The sequence below is a fragment of the Phascolarctos cinereus genome, unplaced genomic scaffold (genome assembly GCF_003287225.1).
Source record: "Phascolarctos cinereus isolate Bilbo 61053 unplaced genomic scaffold, phaCin_HiC Scaffold_5;HRSCAF=322, whole genome shotgun sequence".
NCBI lineage: Eukaryota > Metazoa > Chordata > Mammalia > Diprotodontia > Phascolarctidae > Phascolarctos > Phascolarctos cinereus.
This window is the reverse complement of record NW_027555958.1, coordinates 122,062,716-122,084,305: the sequence shown is the minus strand read 5'-3', so window position 1 is coordinate 122,084,305 and position 21,590 is coordinate 122,062,716.

Sequence of the window (21,590 nt, the reverse complement as noted above, 5' to 3'; positions counted from 1 at the left end):
TGTACCTAATACAGTTATTCCTTCCACATCGTGACTTTCCCCATCATGGTTTCGAAATATAGATAGGCATAAGAAATTAAATGGGAATTTTTTGAAAGTTTTGCAGAAGCCACAGACGACATGGAGTCTATGACCATAATACTTACCCCAAATTTTACAATTAGGTACTGTAAACATCCCATAAAAGAAAAAGAAAAAATTCAGACTTCTTCTTTGGTAGGAAAGGAGGGCCAAAAAGTTTTACATGGATTTTCCAGATCAAGGGGTGTTGGGCCCCTAATTCCCTAGATATGGAAGGGATAACTGTACTTCAAACAATTTCTCTACCTCTTCATCCTTTGCAAGTGCATACATTACAGTGCAAGATAACCAAGAGACCCATGAAATGAACAGTTTTGTTGCCTTTGGATACTCAATAAAGCCACCTCCACCAAATCTCTCCAAAGAGAAGCTGGGAAGCATCTTTCCACTGAGCTACAACTTCCTTTTGTTTATTTTGGCTTCATTTATAGTGAGAATAAAGTCAAGATCAATATTATTTAATTACTCTATTAGTATGTCTACAGCAGTTGAATTTTATAAAATGTAATGTAATTAATATTCCTCTCACCACTTAATATAAACCTCTAATCAGAAAACAATGAAAGTCTTTAATAGACCGTTCATTAAGCATTTATTCAATTCCTCCTTCCAAACCTAGAAAAGGCATTTAGGTACCCTAAGCCAGGTTTGGATTTTTTTTGTTAGGATTCGGGAAAGAAGCAGCCAGTATATTTTCAGCTTCCCTACTGAGTAATTTGGAATTGCATATAGATGAGCTTCATTTCTACTGCTGTAATGGGCTACAGAGGGATATAGTGAGAAGTGAGATTCTTTGCCAAAGTCTGTAATTTGCAGCCTTGAGTTTTTGTTTGCTTTGCCTTGAGAAATTCATTCAAATGCCAGAAGAGCCTCAGGGATTTTGGTAAGAATTTAGTCACATTAAGGTTATTCTCCAGCTATTTCCCAAATGGGAGCATGACTGAGTTATCTCACCCTAAATGTCAGCTTCCATCATGTGCCCCAGTTTCCTATGTGCTGTCAGTGTTCACTCTCTCCTTGGAAATCATATGCATTGTGACTATACTTGTGTAGCAGGTGTTTCTCCAATTAGGTTTTTATCTTTGTAAAGTGCAGAGAGGGAACCCTGGGACTCCTGCGCTGAGTAATAGATTAATGAGACATCTGGGAGAAGAGGGAATTTCATTTACACATAACAAGCACAAGGGTCCTTATTTCTTCTTCCTCTGCCCTTAGGAGAAGGATGGTTGGTCAGAGAGACAGACAGACAAACAGAGACAGAGTCAGAGAAAGGGAGATAGAGACAGAAAGAGAAGTGTTTGGCCCACCAAAAAGCTGAGTAGCAGCTGGCTTTGGGAATCAGATTTCAATTTTTGGCATTATGGCCCAAGCCTCTAACTATGGCAATCAGCAGTAGTATGTGAGACAGCTGAGACCCAGATCTGGCCCTGAGATGGAAGCTGCCAAATTGAGGCTGCAGCAAACATGGCTGCTAAGGAGAATATTAGAGTCCCAGGGATTGCCTGCCATAGCAGAGAGCAGAGGAATGGTGAGTACACATTGGAAGTACATATTCCTTATAGACTTCTCATGACCTGAAGGAGACAGGAATATTGGGGGAAAGAGCATCTGGATTTTTTTTCTTTTCCATTTTTTTCTATGTACATTAAAATGAATGGCCACCAAACACTGATTACCTGAGTCTTATAAATGTGGTCAGCTGATCTGAAGCTAGAAAATTTCCCAGACGTAGGTTGGGGGCAAGCCATAGAGATATTTCTATAGTATTCTAAAATGAGTAGTAATATTTCATTACCCATTCTGTTTCCTGATATAAGGTAAGGTTCTCAAAGTCAGAGACTACATCAATTTGGCCTTTGCATCCGCAGTGCTCAATCAGTGGTCAATCAATCAAGTACTGAAACAATCATTCAACAAGGCATTATCATACACCAGGCACTGAGATAAACACAAAGGGGCACAAAGAAAGGCAAAAGCACAAAATAGTCCCTGACGTCAAGGAACTTAAATATTAATGAGGGAAAATTAGGAATAGGCTCTAGACCAACTATTTCTTTGGTAGAGGGAACTCTATGTAAAGAAGCTTTTTAATAAGGCATGTTTATGCCTTCTCTGCAATGAAGAGTCTTAGAGAGTTATCTCAAGCAGAGGTATAAAACATGCTGCTCCCAGGCTATGGGACTACAACCTTCCCTGAACCAGATGAAAATGTAATTGGGAAGTATTTAGCAAAATAAAAATATAATTAGACATAGATAATGCTAACTTGTAGTCTTCTAACTCAGTATGCAGGATTTTTTAACCTCAACGTTCTCTAGGCTAGTAGTGACAAACTCAAATAGAAAAAGGGATAGAAGGAAGCAGGACTAAAAAATCCTGCCCAGGACTGCCACACAGTCCACACACATTAAAGGCAGGACTTTCTTGCTCCAAGGAGAGCTCTCTAGCCACTATGCCATAATGGGGAAGACAACCTATAAATAAATAGGCACATAGAACATACATACCAAATTGAAGGAAGTAAACCTTAGATGGAAAAGTTCATGAAGTGGAGAGGACCAGGTAGGTCTCCTGTAGAAGATGGCATTTGAGCTGAATCTTGAAAGAAGTCAGGGATGTCAAGAGGTAAAGGTGAGGAGGGAGATCACTCCAGAAAGTTATAGAAATAGGAAATGATGTACTCAGCGAGTGGGGGGCGGGGTGGGCAGGTAGACCAGCATGACTTGTTTGTGAACTGAGTTGAGGGGAGTAACATGTGAGAAGGTAGATTATATACAGACCTTGTTAGGCAGTAATTTTGGTTCAATATTAGAACAAAATGAGAAACTCATAGATAATTCAACAGTTAACAAAAGGAGATTTACTTAGCTATAGCAGGAGGATAATTTAGCAAGGACAGGCACTGAAAAGCCTTTGAGTTGACTCAATGGAGAGAAGTTCCCACAAGCCAAGCATCTGAAAGGCCCTTCATTAATGACCATTTTGTACTTAGGTGATGAGGAAGTCTGAGCCCTTCGACCCCTGAGTCAAACAAGTCTAGGAAGTAAGTCTCAATATCTTTTAATGAAAAATTAACCTAACTTACACAGGGAGTTGGGGTAGGGTATTTAGGATATTGTTCTTATATGCATGGAATGAAGCTGAAGAAAATCATGAAATTGTCCTGAGTGGGTCCAATACATAATCACAACTATGGAGAGGAAATCCTTTTATATCTCCCTAATTGACTCACTATCCCACTCACCACTCTTTTCACCTGTCTTCAAACTTTCCCTGGCTTTTCTGCCCCGGCCCCACTCTCAGTTGAGAGCCTTGTATCATACTTTGCTGGGAAAATTGAGGTCATTCATTATGAGCTCCCTCTTCTCCTCTTTTGTTCATCTCACATCATTAAGATGTCTTCTGCAACCTTGTCCTCCTTCAGCCCTGTTTCACATTGAGGCGGCCCTTCTTGACAATACTAATCTCTCTATATGCACAAATGATCCCATTCTATCCCATCTTTTCCAAGAAATTGCCCCTCTGTTATTCTGACTCTCTCATTTAGCTTTAATCTCTCCTTTTCTACTTGCTGCTCCTCATACTGCTTATAAAAACACCAAATCTCCCCAACCTCAAAAAAAACACAAAACTTATGATCCATCTATCCCTGCTACATATTGTCCTATATTTCTCCTCCATTTTCTAGCTAAACTCCTAGCAAAGGTTGTATTCAATCGATACTTCACATTCCTTTCCTTCTTAACTTTGCAAGTCTGACTTCTGACCTCAACACTCAACTTAAACTTCCCTCCCCAAAGTTACCAATGACCTCTTAATCACCAAATCTAATGGTCTTTTTTCAATGCTCATCCTTTTTGACCTCTTTGCCTTTGACATTGTCAATTACCATCTTCTGAAGACTCTTTTCTCTAGGTCTTCATGACAATGTTTTCTACGGTTTCTCGTCCTACCTGTCTGACCATTCCTTCTCAATCTCTTTTGCTGGATTTTCATACAGATCATGCCTAGTTGCCCTGGGTACCTCCAAGTCTGACCTAGGCCCCCTTCTCTTCTACTTCTATACTATTTCACTTGGTGATCTCATCACCTCTCATGGTTTCATCTATTATCTCTATAGAGATGATTCTCTGATTTATTTTTGCAGCCCTAACCTCTTTCCAGACCTCCAGTTTCTCATCTGGAACTGATTATTGGACATTTCAAACTCATCTGGAATTGTTTATTGCACATTTCAAACTGGATAACCCATAGAAATCTCAAAGTTGAACTCATTACTTTTCCCCACAAACTTTCTTTTCTTCTTAAGTTTCCTATCACTGTGAATCCTCCCAGTCAACCAGGTTCACAATCTAGGTGTCATCCTTGAATCTTCACTCTCTCACTCTCCAAATCCAATCAGTTGTTAAGCCCTGTTGTTCCCATTTTCATGTCTCTCATGTATTCCCCTTTTTCTTCTCTGACACTATAAATACTCTGATGCAAGTCCTCATCTTCTCATACTTGGACTATTGGTTGATCTACCTGCCTCAAATCAACCTCTCCCTACTCTAGTCTGTCTTCCACTCAGCTGTCAAATTGACCTTTTTAAAATACAGGTCTGACCATGTTCTTCCCTCCCCCCCCCATCCATTAAGTCATCTCCACCGATTCCCTGTTGGCTCTAGAATCAGATAAAAAATCATATCTTTGGCTTTTAAATCTTTCCATACCCTGGGTCCTTTCTAGTTATCTTATTCCTTTTGCCCCATCCCAACCCCAGCTACTATGTAGTTTGCAATTCATTGACACTAGTTTTCTTGCTATTCCTTGAACTACTCCATCTCCTGGTTCAGGACATATTCATTTGCTGTTCCCCTTACCTGGAATTCTTTCCTTCCTCATCTCTACTTCCTAAATTCCCTGGCCTCCTTCATATCTCAGCTAAAATCTCACCTTCTGTTAAAAAGATCCACCTAATCCTAGTGCTTTTCTCTATCGATTTTCTCCAATTTATCTTGTATGTATCTTGTTTGTAATTGTTTGCATGTCATCTTCCCCCAATTTGGCAATATGGTCCCTGAGGTCCTTGAGGCTTTTTACCTTTCTTTGGGTCTCCAGTGCTTAGCACAGTGCTGGGCACACAGTAGGTGCTTGTTGACTTGACTTAACTACTGCAAAGCTGTATGAAGGATAAATTGGAGTAGGGAGAGAATTGAGACAGGGAGACTGACCAGAAGGCTGTTGCAATAGTCTAGGCAAGAGGGAGAATGGGCCTGAACTAGGACAGTGATTTCTGTGAATTCAGAAAAGAGTTTAGAAAGAAGAGAGGTAGAAATGACAAGATTTGGCAATTGACTGGATATGTGGAGAATAAAATGCTTGTTTATTGGTTAACTTCACATTCTTATTAAATACAGAGTCAGTATCCATCGAGGCACGAAAAACTGCATGGGGCTGAGAACGGGCTTGAGAGTTTAGAGAGTGCGAGAGTTTTCAAGGCTGAGCACCCTCTGGTGAGTAGAGGGAATAATGTGTAGCCTTGGGAAAGGTTCATACGTGGCCACCAGAAAAGAGACCAATATACCTGCAGTAACTAGACTACAGAAGCAGCATGGCTACTGGAAAGAGTGCTAGAGCCAAAGTCAGGAAAGCATGGATTCAGATCCCAACTCTGACATTAACTAACTATGTGGCCATGAGCAAGTCACTTAACCTGTTTCCTCATTTGTAAAATCAAAGGTTTGGACTAGATGGTCTGCGAGGTCCTTGAGCTCTAAATCTATGACCCTATGACTATGATGAAACCGCTCGGCTGGTGGTTTGAGAAGAGCTTCACCTGGTGGCCAAATTACATATTACATGATCCATTGGTTAATTGTAAAGTAACATATTTTTCCCAAGGGATTAAGGGAGGCATCACATAAGTCAATGTTGGCTGTAACTTCTACTGCAGCACCAAAAGTATTATACGAACTGTCCATCAAGTTCACCCATGATGCATAATACTTTCGCATTTGGCACTGCCACATTGGCTGGAAATTTTCTGTCATTTCACAGAATGTAATAATATAGCCTTTCTGAAACACCTGTAGTCTGCATATCCGACATGACATTGTTCTGAGACTCTGTTGTTCCATTCTTGGGAAGGGCGTGACACCATGAAACATAATTGTGAAGGCTTTATGCCTTCTCTCTAACATAAGATAACATATAAGGATAAAATAAATAATCAGAGAACTTCCAGCGATCAAAAATGAAAACGCAATATTAAAAAGCATCCTTTACTGTGCTTCCTGTAGCCTTTACCATAGGTCATTCATTTCCTACCTTGCCTGCTCCTAGTCCCATATCTCCTTCTACTACTATGTATGGCCATGTTCATTTGACATAATTTTGGGAAATTTCTTGAGAGGCCATATATTAATATTTTATGTCTCTTGTCTATAGCTGATTGAGATTATAAGTAGTAATTAAATTAACTTTAAAAATTTATTGAGAACCTAACACAGGCTCTTGAATATGTGTGTATGTGGGGGAGGGACAGACAAGATAACAAAGATAACTTAAATTATTGAACTCCAATCTTCTATAACTACAATAAAAATTGCATTAATTGTTCTGATTTGGTAAATTGAAGGTGATGATTTTTGTCTAAGTGTTTTTAAATACAAATGATAATAGTTATTTAAATGTCCACTGATTTGGACATGGTTAAACAAATTGTGATACAGGAATGTAATGGAACATTACTGTATTCTAAAATATAATGAATATAGAGAAGCATGAAAGGAATTACATGAACAGAGTGAAGAAAGCAGAGTCAAGAAAAAATATATATAATGTTTAAAATAAAGCAAACGGAAATAACCACCACAAAATAATCGAAAGTGAATGTTGTAAAATTACAAAGAACAAGCATGACCATAAAAAGAAATATGAGAAGACAACCTCACCCGACTTCTTTGTAGAGGTAGGAAGACTAGGGTTATGGAACTTTGTACATATTTTCAGACTTTTTGTTTTAATGTATGGATCAGCTTTGCTGATTTTTTTCCCCTCTTCTCCCTGTTTTTCCCTTCTTCTTTTAAAAAGTTTCTTTTGGGGGCAGCTAGGTGGCCCAGTGGATACAGCACCGGCCCTGAAGTCAAGAGGACCTGAGTTAAAATCTGGCTTCAGACCAAACACTTGACACTTACTAGCTGTGTGACCCGGGGCAAGTCACTTAACCCCAATTGCCTAAATAAATAAATAAAATAAAAAGTTTTTTTTTTTCCAGTGGATAGAGCACCAGCCCCGGATTCAGGAGGACCTGAGTTCAAATGCGGTCTCAGACACATAACACTCACTATCTGGGTGACCCTGGGTAAGTCACCTAACCCCACTGCCTTAAAAAAAAAGTTTTCTTTTTCTTTTTTTGTCATATGGGATGACTCTTTTGGAGGGGGGAGGAGGAGGGATCTAAGGGAATATTTAGGTGATGAAAAGAAACACCTTTTAAAAACAATGATCTAAATTAGTATTGAACTATTTGCTTCAGAATGTTTTTGGTTAGCATTTTGTGTTACAGATAAAAAAGACCCTAAGTCATTCTGAGAGGCTTTTATTTGTTTTTTTGACCTGTGATTTCATCCATTTAGGCAAATTCTTGATGTGCAAACTCCTTATAACAATACAGACTAGCCAGTAGATATACCCTCAGAAAATTGAATCAGGCATTGAAAAGGTAAGGGACTAACTCTGGAATCATATAGCTGATATAAGGATATGATATGAAGCATGTCCGTAGGCCTATGAGAAAGAGTGAGGTAGTTGAATCTATGATTATTCACTTACAGTAGCCTACCCCCAGGGAAGAATTCCAAAGTTGAATTAATTTCCCCAAATCAATAAAACCAACATAATTATAAAAGGTGATAATGATCCTTCTGAATCATCATTTATATCTCAATCAGAGCTCAGCAGAGCATCTGTCACAGACTAAGCACTCAAATAAATAATTATTATTTGAATAATAATTTTACATGTTAATATGAATTAATCGACCAACAAGCGTTTATTAAGCTCAGTATTGTGCTATGCCCCGGGGATATAAAGACAAATGGAAAACAATACCTGCTATCAAGGAGCTTACATTCAAATAGGTGAGTTAACATCCCAATAAGTATATACAGGATGAATATAAAATAGTTTTGAGAGACAGGGTACTAGCAGACAGAAGTGTGCAAGAAAGACTTCATGCAGAAGGTAGCATTTAAGCTGTCTTAAAAGAAAGCAGGTATTCTAAGAGGCAGAATTGAGAAGGAAGTTCATTCCAAGAATGGGATACAGCCAGTGGGAAGGCACAAAGATGTAAAATGGAACATTGTGAATGTGGAACAGCAGGTAGGCTCATAAGGCAGGACCACAGAGTGTGTGGAGGGGACTGTTATTGTTATTATTGTTGTTTGTCCTTTGTTTTTGAAGAGAACCAGTGACATCATGGGGCAATGCTTGGACTTACACATGAATTAGATTTAAGTGAGGCAAAGTTGCACAAGTCATGAGCGTCATTCTCCTTTCCAGAGTCATCGAAGTCCAGTGGCAAGACAAAAGTCAGGATGATTGGCTATGGCCCAGGATAAAGTGGATGACCTTGGCATCATATGGAAGAAGAGTAAGATGTCAGGTTATGAAAATTTTTATAAGCAATATAGAGGAGTTTATATTTGATCCTAGAGGTGATAAGTATACGCTGGAATTTACTGAGTACCTAGAGTGACATGGTCAAATCTGTGCTTTAGAAAAAAATCTTTTTAGCAGCTATGTGGACAATGGATTGGAATGGGGAAGAGATTTGAGACAAGGAGACCAATCAGCAGACCATTGCAATAGTTCAGGGAGAAGGTGCTGAAGGCCTGAACTAGAGTATTAGCTGTGTGAGTAGAAAGGGTTATATGGAAGAGATATTGTGGAAACAAAAACTTGATTTGTCAATTGATTAGATATATGGAGTAGGTGAGAGTAGGCAGTCAAGGATGACTATAAAGTAGCCAACTTAGGTAATTGGAAGGATGGTGATATGCTGGATAGTCACTGGGAAATTTGGTTTTCTTCTTTTTTTTAATTAAATTAACCAAAGGTTTATCTATATTATTGATTTTTTCATAAAACCAGATCTTAGTTTTATTTATTAGTTCAATAGTTTTTTAATTTCAATTTTATTAATCTCTCCTTTGGTTTTCAGTATTTCTAATTTGGTATTTAATTGAGGATTTTTAATTTGTTCTTTTTCTAGTTTTTCTTTTTTTTAGTTGAATGCCCAATTCATTGATCTCCTCTTTATCTATTTTATTCATGTAAGCATTTAGAGATATAAAACTTTCCTAAGAATTGCTTTTGCTGCATCCCATAAGTTTTGGTATGTTGTCTCATTATTGTCACTCTTTTGAATGAAGTTACTGATTGTTTCTATGATTTGTTATTTGACTCATTCGTTCTTTAGGATTAGATTAGTTTCTAATTATTTTTAGTCTATCTTTCCATAAGCCCTTTATTACATGCAATTTTATTGCATTATGATCTGAAAATGATGCATTTAATATTTCTGCCTTTCTGCATTGGATTGTGAGGTTTTTATGCCCTAATAAAATGGTCAATTTTTTGTGTATATGCCATGTACCACCAAGAAAAAAGTATATTCCTTTCAATCCCCATTCAATTTTCTCCAGAGGTCTACCATATCTAACTTTTCTAAAATTCTATTCGCCTCCTTAATTTCTTTCTTATTTTGTGGTTAGTTTTATCTAGTATAGTTTTGCTGTCTATTTCTTCCTGTAACTTCCTGAACTTCTCCTCTAAGAATTTGGATACTATACCACTTGGTACATATATGTTAAGTAATGATATTACTTCTTTGTCTATGGTGCCTATTAACAGGATATAGTTTCCTTCCTTATCTCTTTTCATAAGATCTATTTTTGCTTTTGCTTTGTCTGAGATCAGGATTGCCCTGCTTTTTTTTTTAATTTCAGCTGAAGCATAATATATTCTACTCCAGCCTTTTATCTTTACCCTGTGTGTGTGTGTGTGTGTGTGTGTGTGTGTGTGTGTGCCCCTCTCTTTCAAATGTGTTTCTTGTAAACAACATATAGTAGGATTATGTTTTTTAATCCATTCTGCTATCCACTTCCATTTTATGGGACAGTTCATCCCATTCACATTCACAGTTATGATTACTATCTGTGTCTTTCTCTCCATCCTACTTACCCCCTTTTTATACTTTTCTTTCTCCTTTCTCTACAGGACTGCTGTACCTTGTCTTTCTGCTGGTTCAGCTGTTCCAGGGTTTTTCCTGGGGTGATATTTTCTCGGCTTTCAGAGGTTAACAAGGGAGGGTAGGAGCACCTTACTTCTCACTCTGCCATCTTGGCTCCCAGAAGTGGACCACCACAGGGAAATTTGGAAGAAGAATGGGTTTGAGGGAAAACATAATTATTTCCATTTTACACCTAATGAGTTTGAGATGCCTATAGAGCAACCAGTTCAAAATTTCTAATAAGTAACTCTTAATATGGGACTGGAGTTCAGGAGGTCTAGGGCTACATATATAGAATTGGGAGTCATCTGAATAGAGATGATAATCAATACCATGGAAGTATATGAGTTCACCAAGTGAGAGAATGTGGAGGGAAAAGAGAAGAGAGATCATGACAGAGTCTCCACGTTCCTCCAGTTAGTGTGATGTGGATGATGAACCACTGGAGACAGAGAAAGAACAGTCAGGCAGGTAGGAAGAGAACCAGCAGAGAGAGGTATCAAGAAGACCTAGAAAAGAGAAAGTGTCCTACAGGAGAGGGTAATGGTTAGATAGTTTAAGAGGGATAAGTAAAGATTATTAGATGTGACAATTAAGAGATCATTGGTAACTGCAGAAAGCAGTTTCAGCTGGGTGATGGTACTGAAAACCAGACAAGCATAGGATTTAAGGGAGAGAGAGAGAGGAGAGGAGGTTGAGAAAGGGAAGAGAAATATAATTCTATAGTTACTAGGGATAGTTGAATCTAGAAAAGTTTTGTTTTAAGAATGAGGGAGACTTGGGAATGTTTGTAGGCAGCAGATCAGGACACAGTAGACAGGGAAAGACTGAAGATTAGAAGTGGATGATAGTGGAGGGGAAATCTCTTGAAAAAGATGATGAGAGAGGATGAGATCAAGATGCTATATAGAACAGTAGACCTTGGCAAATGGGAGGCGATGAAAGGATATTGCAGAGTTGAGCTGGTTCACTAAGGAGTAGAAACTGGGAAAAGACATAATGGCCTGGCAAAATCTTGAGAGGTCATGGGACTAGAGGGCATATTGAGGTCAAATAATAAGTTAAGAAAGAGTAAGCTATGGGAAGAGATAAAATCATAGGAGACTGTGATCAGATAGCAGGAATTTTCATACTTTAAAGACTTTTCTCCATTGCAACAATGTGAGTTTAAAGAGTAGGGTGCTGTTTAATAAACAGTTTTTTTAAAAGGCCATTTTAATTGAACCTAGACCATAAATCCAAGGCTGTCTCAATTTCTAGTAATATGGCCATGGGCAAATTACTTCATGTCTACGTGTCAGTTTTCTCATTTGTAAAATAAAGGTAATAGTATTTGTTCTACATACTTTGCTGGGTTCAGGTGAGGAAGTAAAGTACTATATAAATGTGAGATATTATTGTTGTTGTTACACCACATTGCCTCTCAATTGAATTAAATTGAATTGAACCATTAAGTGTAACAAAATGTCCTCTTGAGTGTTTCAGTAGTTATTAGGCCTAGAGAATTCATGTAAAGCACTTTTTATTGTAAAGATTGTACATAGCGTTTAATCTGGTATAGAAGAAGGAGTGGGATCAAATTAAATAATCTCTTTTAAAAAGCTTGACCCCTGATTTCTTAGAATTGTCATTTGGAAAACAGTATGTTCTCTGATTCTGTCTGTACTAGTCCCAGATCCTGTATTTATACCTTTTTAACCTACACCACTTCTATTTCTCTCACCACCCCACTGCCTTCCCCTCCCATTGTTGATAATGCTAAAGTTCATTCTGGGTAATGATTAATCCTCTAAAGTCTGTTTCTGTGGTGGGTAAAGAAATTAAATGGGAATAAAACCTTGACAAATGTCTCAGGAAAAAGAAGAGACAAGAATTGTCTCCTTAATTTCAGAACGTGATGAGGTCTGCTACTTCTTAAACGATTAAGTATATTTCATGATTCAGGAACCAATGACCAAATTCTGTATCCAGTGTTTCCAGGTTTCATAATTTTCCTTCCCATTAAATGCTTTTTATTGATGATTTTAATAGCTCCTTTAGAGAAGAAACAAAGAAAGGGTTAAATAAAAACCTGACTTGTTTATAAACTCCTTAAAGGTTAATATTACAATTTAATCTTCTTTTATTCTCCCACAGTGTCTAGCACAGCATATTTTACATAAAAGAAGCTTAATAAAGTCAGGCTGGTCAACTTTGTGTTTCTGATAAACTTCTTGTGAGAGAGAGATTTCAAATTAGTAGGTAAAAATTAAAGTTTGGGGCAAGCTTTTTAGGCAGTGTGGTATGAGGTAAACACACTGGACATTAGAAGACTTATTAAGTCTGTAACAAATAATTTAATCTCTCTGAATCTGACATAGTCATCATTTCAGAACTGGAAACTCCAAGGCACCTTCCTTAATCTGTTCCTAAACAAGATTCTCTTCAGAACCCTTGCAGCATATGGCTGTCCAACTTTTGCTTGAATACCTCTGGCAGAAGGAGCCAACTACCTTCCCCTTGAGTTGGAAATCTGGGGCAAGCAAAATAAATGTCACCCCAGGGTTAATATATAATTAATCAATCAATGATCCTTTATTAAGAACCTATTTGTGCCATGTACTGTCAGGTGCTGGAAATACAATGACAGAAATGAAGCATTTGCTGCCCTCAAGACAAAGAAAATCACATTCTAAGGGGAAAATAGCAAGGTACCAGGGAATGTATGCTCACTCTGTTTAGAGGAACTTGGTTCAAATCTTGCCTCTGAGCAAGTCACTTCTTCCCTTGGCATCAGTTTCCTCCTCTATTAAAAGAGAGGGTTAAACTAGATGACCTCTAAGGTCTCTTCCAGCCCAAGATCCATGATCCCAGGAGCATAGATAGGTATCAGTATAAAAGATACAAGGTAATTTGGGAAGGGATAGTATCTGGGGGTCGGGAACAGCCTCATGTAAAAGATAGCACTTGGGCTGAATCTTGAAGGAGACTAGGGATTCTAAGAGAGGGACATGAGGACGGGAAATAGGTGGCCTGTTATCCATCAATAGGTATTTATTAATGTGCCAGGAACTGTGTTACGCTTTGAGGACTCAAGAACATGGAATGAAACAATCCCATTTCACACTGAGTTTATGCTCTAACGCAGAGACAAGAAGTACATATAAAATATATGCAGCATAAATATAAAGTTAATAACTACATGTACAAACAGTAAGCCTTTCAACTCCCTTCTGGAGATTCTCTTAAATTAGCCTAAGATTACATTAGCTTTTGGGAGTCTACTACAAATTTATATTATATAAACTCAATGGGCCTTCACTGCAGCAAGGCAAATCCTTTTACATCTCCCTCATTGATCCACTATCCCTCCCCAAAACTCTCATAGCTCTCCCTCCCTTCCTACCCTCTCAGCTGAGAACCTTACCTCATACTTCACTAAAGCAATTGAGGTTATTTGCTGAGAGCTTCCTCTTCTCTCCTTATCTCGTATCATTTAGATTCCTTTGGCTAATATATCATTCTTCATCCCTGTCTCATATGAGACATGCACAGCTGATTTCATTACATTCTGGCTTCTACAGATTACCCCCTCCAACCTCCCCACTCTCTCACTAATCTTCAGCCTCTCCCTGTCTACTGGCTGTTTCCCTCATGCTTGTGAACACTCCTATGTCTCCTCCATCCTTAGAAAACTTTCAGTTCATCTGTCCATCCCCACTAGTTATTATTCTATATTTTTTCTCCCATTTGTGGCTAAATTTCTTGAGAAGACCATCTATAATAGATGACTCTATTTCCCCTCCTCTCATTCTTTTCCAAACCTCTCAGTCTGACTTCCAACTTCATCATTCAATTAAAATAGCTTTTTCCCAAGTTACCAGTTGATCTCTTAATTGCTAAATCTAACAGCCTTTTCTCAATTCTTAGCCTTCTTGACCTCTCTGTAGCCTTTAACACTGTTGGTCACCCTCTTCTCTCACCAGTAAGATTACTTCTCCTTTGCTGCATCTTCATCCAGGTCACACCCACTAATCATTTGTCAGTCGTCAACAAACATTTATTAAGTATCTACTGGTGCCAGCACTATGCTAAACTAAGCCCTGGGAATATAAAAAGGAAAAAACAATCTCTGACTTTTTTGTTTGGGGGTGAGGCAACTGGGGTTAAGTGGCTTGCCCAGGGTCACACAGCTAGTAAGTGTCAAGTGTCTGGTCTGAGGTCAAATTTGAACTCAGATTCGGTTCTCTATCCACTGTACCACCTAGCTGCCCCAATCCCTGACTTCTAAGAGCTCACAGTCTAATGGCAGAGATAATAAGCAAACAAATATGTACAAACAATCTATATACAGGCTGAAAATGAAATTATTAAAAGAGGGAAGACTCTAGAAATAAGAGGGGCTGGGAAAGGCTTTTTGTCCTTCAAGGCTCTGCCCTAAGCCCTCTTCTCTTCTCTTCCTCTGCTATTTTGCATGTTGAGTTCATCAGCTCCCATAGAGTCAATGATCATTTCTATGCAGTTGGTTTTCATATCTCATTGCACAACCCTAACCTCTCTCTTGATCCCTAGACCCTGTCTCCCACTGCCTAATGGATATCTCAATCTGAATGGCCCACAGACATCTTAAATGCAACATGTCCAAAGCTGAACTTATTATCTTTCCCCCAAAACCTCCTCTCTTCCAAATTTCCCTAGTACTGTCTACTACTATCTTCCCAGGAATTCAGGCTCTTAGCCTATCATTCCTGAATCTTCAATCTCATAACCCCCCCAATACCTAATCTTTTGACAAATCTGTCAATTGTGTGTGTGTGTGTATGTGTATGCCATCTTTTCTCTTCTAACACTGTCACCACCCTACTGTAGGCTCTCATCACCTCAAATTGCTGACTGCTGGTTGATCTCCTTGCCTCAAATCTCTCCCCACTCCAATGTATTCTCCACTCAGGAGTCAAACTGATTTTCCTAAAGCATAGATCTGACCATTATTCAATAAACTCCAATGGCTCCCTATTACCACCAGGTTCAAATATAAAATCATCTATTTGGCTTTTAAAAGCAAATACCTTGGTCCCTTCATAACCTGCATCTTCCTACCTTCTCAGGCTTCTTACAACTTACTCTCCGTACACATACTCTTTGATCCAGTGATATTGATCTCTTTACTGTTCCTCATATAAGATGCTACATCTCCAGATTCTGGGCATTTTCACTGGCCATTCCCCATGCCTGGAATTCTCTTCCTCCTTACCTCTGCCACCTGGCCTCCTCAAGTCTCAACTAAAGTCCCACCTTTTACAGGAAGCTTTTCTCAATTCTCTTTAATGCTAGTATTTTTCTTCTCAGGTGATCTCTAATTTATCCTATATATTATTTGTGCAAAATTGTTTGCATGTTGTCTCTCTCATTAGATTGCGAGCTCCTTGAAAGCAGAGACTGTTTTTGCCTTTCTTTATATCTCTAGCACTCCAATGTCTGGCACATTGTACCAGTGGCCTATGGCAATACCTGTTTGCTGACTGAATAGTGGCCATAATCATATTGTTGGTTTATACGGGGCATGTATTCTACTAAAATCTCCAGATTTTTTTTTCTTTTTCTTCTTTCTTTTTTTAAAAATTAACTTCTATTTAGCCACATCATCTCCATCTTGTATTTGTTAAGTAAGAAATCATTTTACTTATCCACAAAATAGGCTCAATGACAGTAACAGTGCCTATTCACTTAACTTGTCTATAAATAAGATAGTAAAAGCAACACATAGTGTAGTATTTGCCCTATATTTGGAAAGACTTTTTTTCAAGTGAAGTAAAGAATCCTTTAGCCTATAATCTTATTTCATGAACAAAATTCTGACATTACATAAAGTTATGTCAATAAGGAATAAAAGAAGGAATAGTCTAAAACAGGGGTTCAGCTAGGTGGCCCAGTGGATAGTGCACTGGACCTGGAAAGTTCAAATCTGGCCTCTGCTGTATGACCCTGGGCAAGTCACTTAATCCTGTTTGCTTCAGTTTCCTCATGGGTAAAATGAGCTGGAGAAGAAAATGGCAAATGACTGCAGTATCTTTGCCAAGAAAACCTCAAATAGAGTCATGAAGAATCAGCCACAATTGAAAAACAACAACCTTTTTCATGTCATGGATCCCTGTGGTTATCTGGTAAAGACTTTGGACTCCTTCCGAGGTTAAGAACCTAAAAAGATTGATATAGATGGACAGACAACTCAATGAATGAATAAAAGGATGAATTAATGAATTAAATTTTAGTGATGCCCTTTAAACATTTTTTGTTATTTACAAATGACCTTTCCCAAATCTCCCCTCTACTAGAACCATTCTTTGTAACAATTATTAGGGAAGAATTCAAACCCAACAAACCAAAACCATGTGGTCTTTGTAATGAGCTTGGTCATGAAGTCAAGGACTGAGGTTTTGCCAAGGGAAAAACAGGGAGAGCACGATCAGTTTGAAGAAAGTCTTCCTGCTCCAGAAGGAGAGTTTATCTACATTCAGCTAAATGTGCTTCGTGAGTATTTAGAAAGAGAATCAACTATGGCCAGCCTGCCATTTACTTTTGATGTTGAGAGGAGCATTGATGACTGGGTTTTCATGTGTTTCTTTGTGGGAAATGATTTCCTTCAACATTTGCCATCTTTAGAGATCAGGGAAGGAGCAATTGACCGTTTAGTTAATATATACAAAAATGTGGTACATAAAACAGGGGGTTACCTTAGAACGAATAAAAGATAAAAGAATTTTCAAGAGCCTATTATATGTCAGATGTTGTTCTAGACACTGGGCACGAATACAAAAGTGAGAAAGTCCCTGCTTTCAGTGAGTGATTAAGAGGAGAAAAAATATATAAGGAAGTGGAGTCAGGGAAAGGAACTTTGGTCTCCGGCATCACGGCATCACAGGGATTGTGAATGGAGCCATAGGGTAGTCACAGGGGACTGTGGATATGGAACATCATTGCATGCACCATCAGAAACCACTGATAAGTTAACTTTTGCTGAAGTTCCTTTTTTTTCTATCTTTTAAAATCATTGTTACAAGATATAACTCTCCAGGTAGGTGATAGGAAATGGATATATTTGGAAATGAGGGTAATATGAAAGCAAAAGTCATAAAATGACATTTTTTAAAATACAAAATAATTTAAAAATAACAGTAATAATAATAATAAATAATAGTCATAATCATAATAAAAGACCCAGGTGTTTTGGTAGGCAGCAAGTTCAAAATGTTAGTACTGTGATATGCTATCCAAAGAAGCTGATTATGTCTTAGGCTCCATTAACTAAAGCATAATGTCTTATGCTTCAAGGGAAGGGGAGGGCAACCAAGATACTAGAGGGTGGGGAAAGCTAAAAAGTAAAGTTCAGCTGATGATTCCAGAGATGTTTAACTTGAAGGAAAAAAAAATTAGGAAGAACAGGATGACTTTTCCAAGTATTTGACAGCTTGTCATGGGAAAGAAGGTTTAGACAACATCTGCATGGCCCCATTAGGCAGAAGTAGGAGTGGGTGGAAGTTGCAGAAAGGGAGATTTTCACTAAGTATAAGGAAAAAACTTCCTAGCAAATGAAACTGTTGAAAAGTGGAGTAGATACCCTCAGGAGATAAATTTCCCATAGCTAGATTATTTAAGTAGAAACGGGATGGCAGATCACTGAGGGTGTTTTGTCTTTTGAGTTACCTATTTAGGTATGCATTAAACCAGATAATCTCTGTAGTTACCTTAAACTCTCAAATGCTATGATTCTATATTACCAGCTCTACAACTAACTCACTGGACCTTGAACAAGTTACTTGGCATCATAGGATTTAATACTAAAAGGGAATTTAAGAGATCATTTAATCCTGACCATTTATTTCATAAGAAGAAACCTAGGTCCAGAGAGATGTACATGAAAGATCCAAGAATACTGAATTCCAAATCCAGTGTCCCGTTTAACTTCTTTTAGTGTCAGAAATTATAAATATAAACAAAAAATAAATCTTATAAATATACCCTAAAATTAAGGATTTGGATTATGTGACTTCTAAATTCCTTTCCATCTCTAATATTTTGTGACATTATTATCTTGGGAATTTCTTGACAAAGTTCAAAGTAGAAATATTTTGCTAAAGCAAAAGTTCCTATCATGAGATGTATAGACACCAAAAGTGTCTGGGAATATGGTTCTGGGGGTCCATGAACTTGGATGGGGGGAAGAAATCATTATTTCAATATAATTGGTCTCCTGTGTGATCCTATATATTCTATTTTATGCATTTAAAAACATTCTGAGAAGAGGTCCATGTCCACAACACACACACACAAAAAATCAAGAACCCCTAGTCTAAAGGCAGGTAGGTGGCATAGGGGATGGAGCAATGGGCCTGAAATCGGGAAAAACTGAATTCAAATCTGGCTGCAGACACAAGCTGTGTGGCCCTTGGTAAGTCACTTAACCTTTGCCTGTCTCAGTCTCCTCAAGTGTAAAACAAGGATAATAATAGCACTTACCTCCTAATGCTGTTTTGAGGATCAAATGGGATAAAATTTGTAATGTACCTGGTACATAGTGCTTGCTTAATAAATATGCTTGTTCCTTCCTAGCTTATATTTCAGTTTAACCTTTTCTTATTCCACATAGATCTATTTTTCAGTGGTTATATTATATCACAGAAACCTCAAATACTATCTACTTGGACAGGTATTACTAAAGACTTTGAGAAACTTTGCACTGGTCTTATACTGCCACATGCTTTAGATTTCATTTGAAATAATATGTCATAGCATATTCAGTCTGAAAGGGTTCTTAGAGAACATCTTTTCTCATTTTCTTACATTTGAAAAAAAAAAAGAGGTTGCCCAAGGCCATGAGCAGCTCTAAGACTAGCATTCACGTCTCAAATCCTAGTACAATATGCTTTCTGCTGTACCATACTGTCTCTATCTAATCATGAATTAAGTAACATAGTTTAAGTAGGCCTCCCAATTTAGTCAGTATATGAGAGTAGATCCTTGGTGCTGGGTTAACTGAAGTCAACTCTAGCATATACACAATTTATTTAATTATAATGAAATATAACCCCCAATCAAAGTTAAAATTAATCTATATTTATTGGCATTAAATATTAGTGAAATACTAGACTAATATAATAGCAACTCAATAAAATATAAACATAAGTATCTTTTCCTGTAAATTTTTCTTACTTTTTTTATATTACCTGACTACATGTATTTTCCATTGTAATAGTTTTATCTTTACATTTATTTAAGTCATTGCTATCAATTGACATACAATGTCATGGTCAAAAATGAATATATATTCTACTGATTAAACTCTTTGTTCTCTGTATATAGCTAGCCTAGTCCTTGAATAGGCAATGGAGACATCGGCTGAGACTGTATTTGAAGTCTTTTCAGCTTAGCAGAACCTTCTTCTACAGCTTGCAGTCTTGCTGGTATGGCCTTAAAGAATCCAGGTCCACCTCCATTCCATGAAACATGTGACAAGGACTTAACAGGGTGGGGGGTGGGGAGGGAAGTGGGGAATGCTCCTTAAGGCTGTCAATGGACATATTTTTGGTAATTTTGGTAATCTGCTTTCTTTGTGCTTTTGGTAATCAGTATGTGGAAGGTGATATTATTCTGCTTATACCACTTTCTACTAGTTCCCACATGGAATCCTAAAAAAGATAAGTGTCTGTCTATGGTTCTTTTTTGGATTATTTCATCAAGACCCTCATATTTCCTGACTTTTTTCTTATTACGAAATCACTCCAACAAAGTCATACTCTTGGATCTCATTGTGGTCTGCAGAAAACTGGATTTTCAAAGGCTAACTCACTGGAACAAAAGGTATGACAGATCTTACTAAGCTAGAAAGGCTTTATGAGTCTAGTGACTCACTGTATGTCTGTTGTGTGAGGACCAGAATAATTGAATGTGGTGAGGCTTATCTCTAGAAAATAGACCATCAGATGACAAATTGTTACCCACAGCAACTCATAAATATCAAGACATTGATATGGTTGGTATATGTAGAAGTCATACCCATATGCTAATGAAATCACAGACTCTTCAAGTATTAAAGTGATTGATATAATAAGTTATCAGACTCTAACCTTAGCATTATATTAACAATTTCACTCTTTCCACTAGTAATGTTGTAGATGGAATTCATGTTTTGGGAAGGGTCAGATTCAATGACTTTGGATGTCCCTTCAACTCTAAGTTTCTGTGATTATAAGAGTAGGACAATTTTTGTCTGATTGCCATTCAATCCATAAATTCAGCATTAGCTCAAAACTTCAGCTGTTTTCTCCTATATCTGGACTTCTCTCACAATCATTTGGAATACCAAAAGGATCAGTGATTTCTTCCTTGTGGGCAACTTTCTCCAGTAATTAGTGAGATTAGTGGTAATTAGCAGATAAATCCTAGGGAGTTTCAGGAGGGTACAGAAAGGTTAAGTGACTTCCCCAGAATCTCAAAGATAGAATAGTTAGTTAAAGGGGCAATTTGAACCCAAGTTTTCCTCTACTCCCTATTTCTAGAATCATATTACATTGATTTTCTTTGCTTCCTTTCAGAAAATTGCACATTAATTGATGTGCAATATAACTGATACAGAGGACATACTCATACTTTGTGTCAGTCACAATATCAGATTGCAGTAGCTAAACCTCAACCCAGTACTTCCTATATATGAATGATATTGGCTCTTAGTTTTAACCTAGTCCCAAACCCTATAAAATTTGATTTTATTTAATTTAAATAACTTTTATTTATTTCTTAATTATTAGTGTAATGGACAGAGTATTGCACTTGGAGTCAGGAAGAATACTGCTTCAGATAATTACTAGCTCTGTGACTGTGGGTAAAATACAACCTTCCTCAGTTTTCTCATATTTAAAATGAGGGTGTTGGACTTGATGCCTTCTAAGGTCCCTAAATAAATGTTCCTAAAGTACCACAATTTCTTGTTAAGACCTCAGTTGTATATGTCATGGATTGTTCACAGCCCTACTAGTAACAGGCCTAGAGGACTAGCTAACTAGCACAATTATTATTCCTGGGATTAATCCAAACCTTCAAATCTATTGATAAATGAGAAATAAAACTTAATTTTCCTTTGATTTTTAGATGTCAAACTATAGATCTGGAATAAACACAAAGGGAGCTACCCATAACCCTTGGCCCTTTTTGATCTTTAATTATCTGTAAGACTTTTCAAAGAGGATTTGAAAGATGC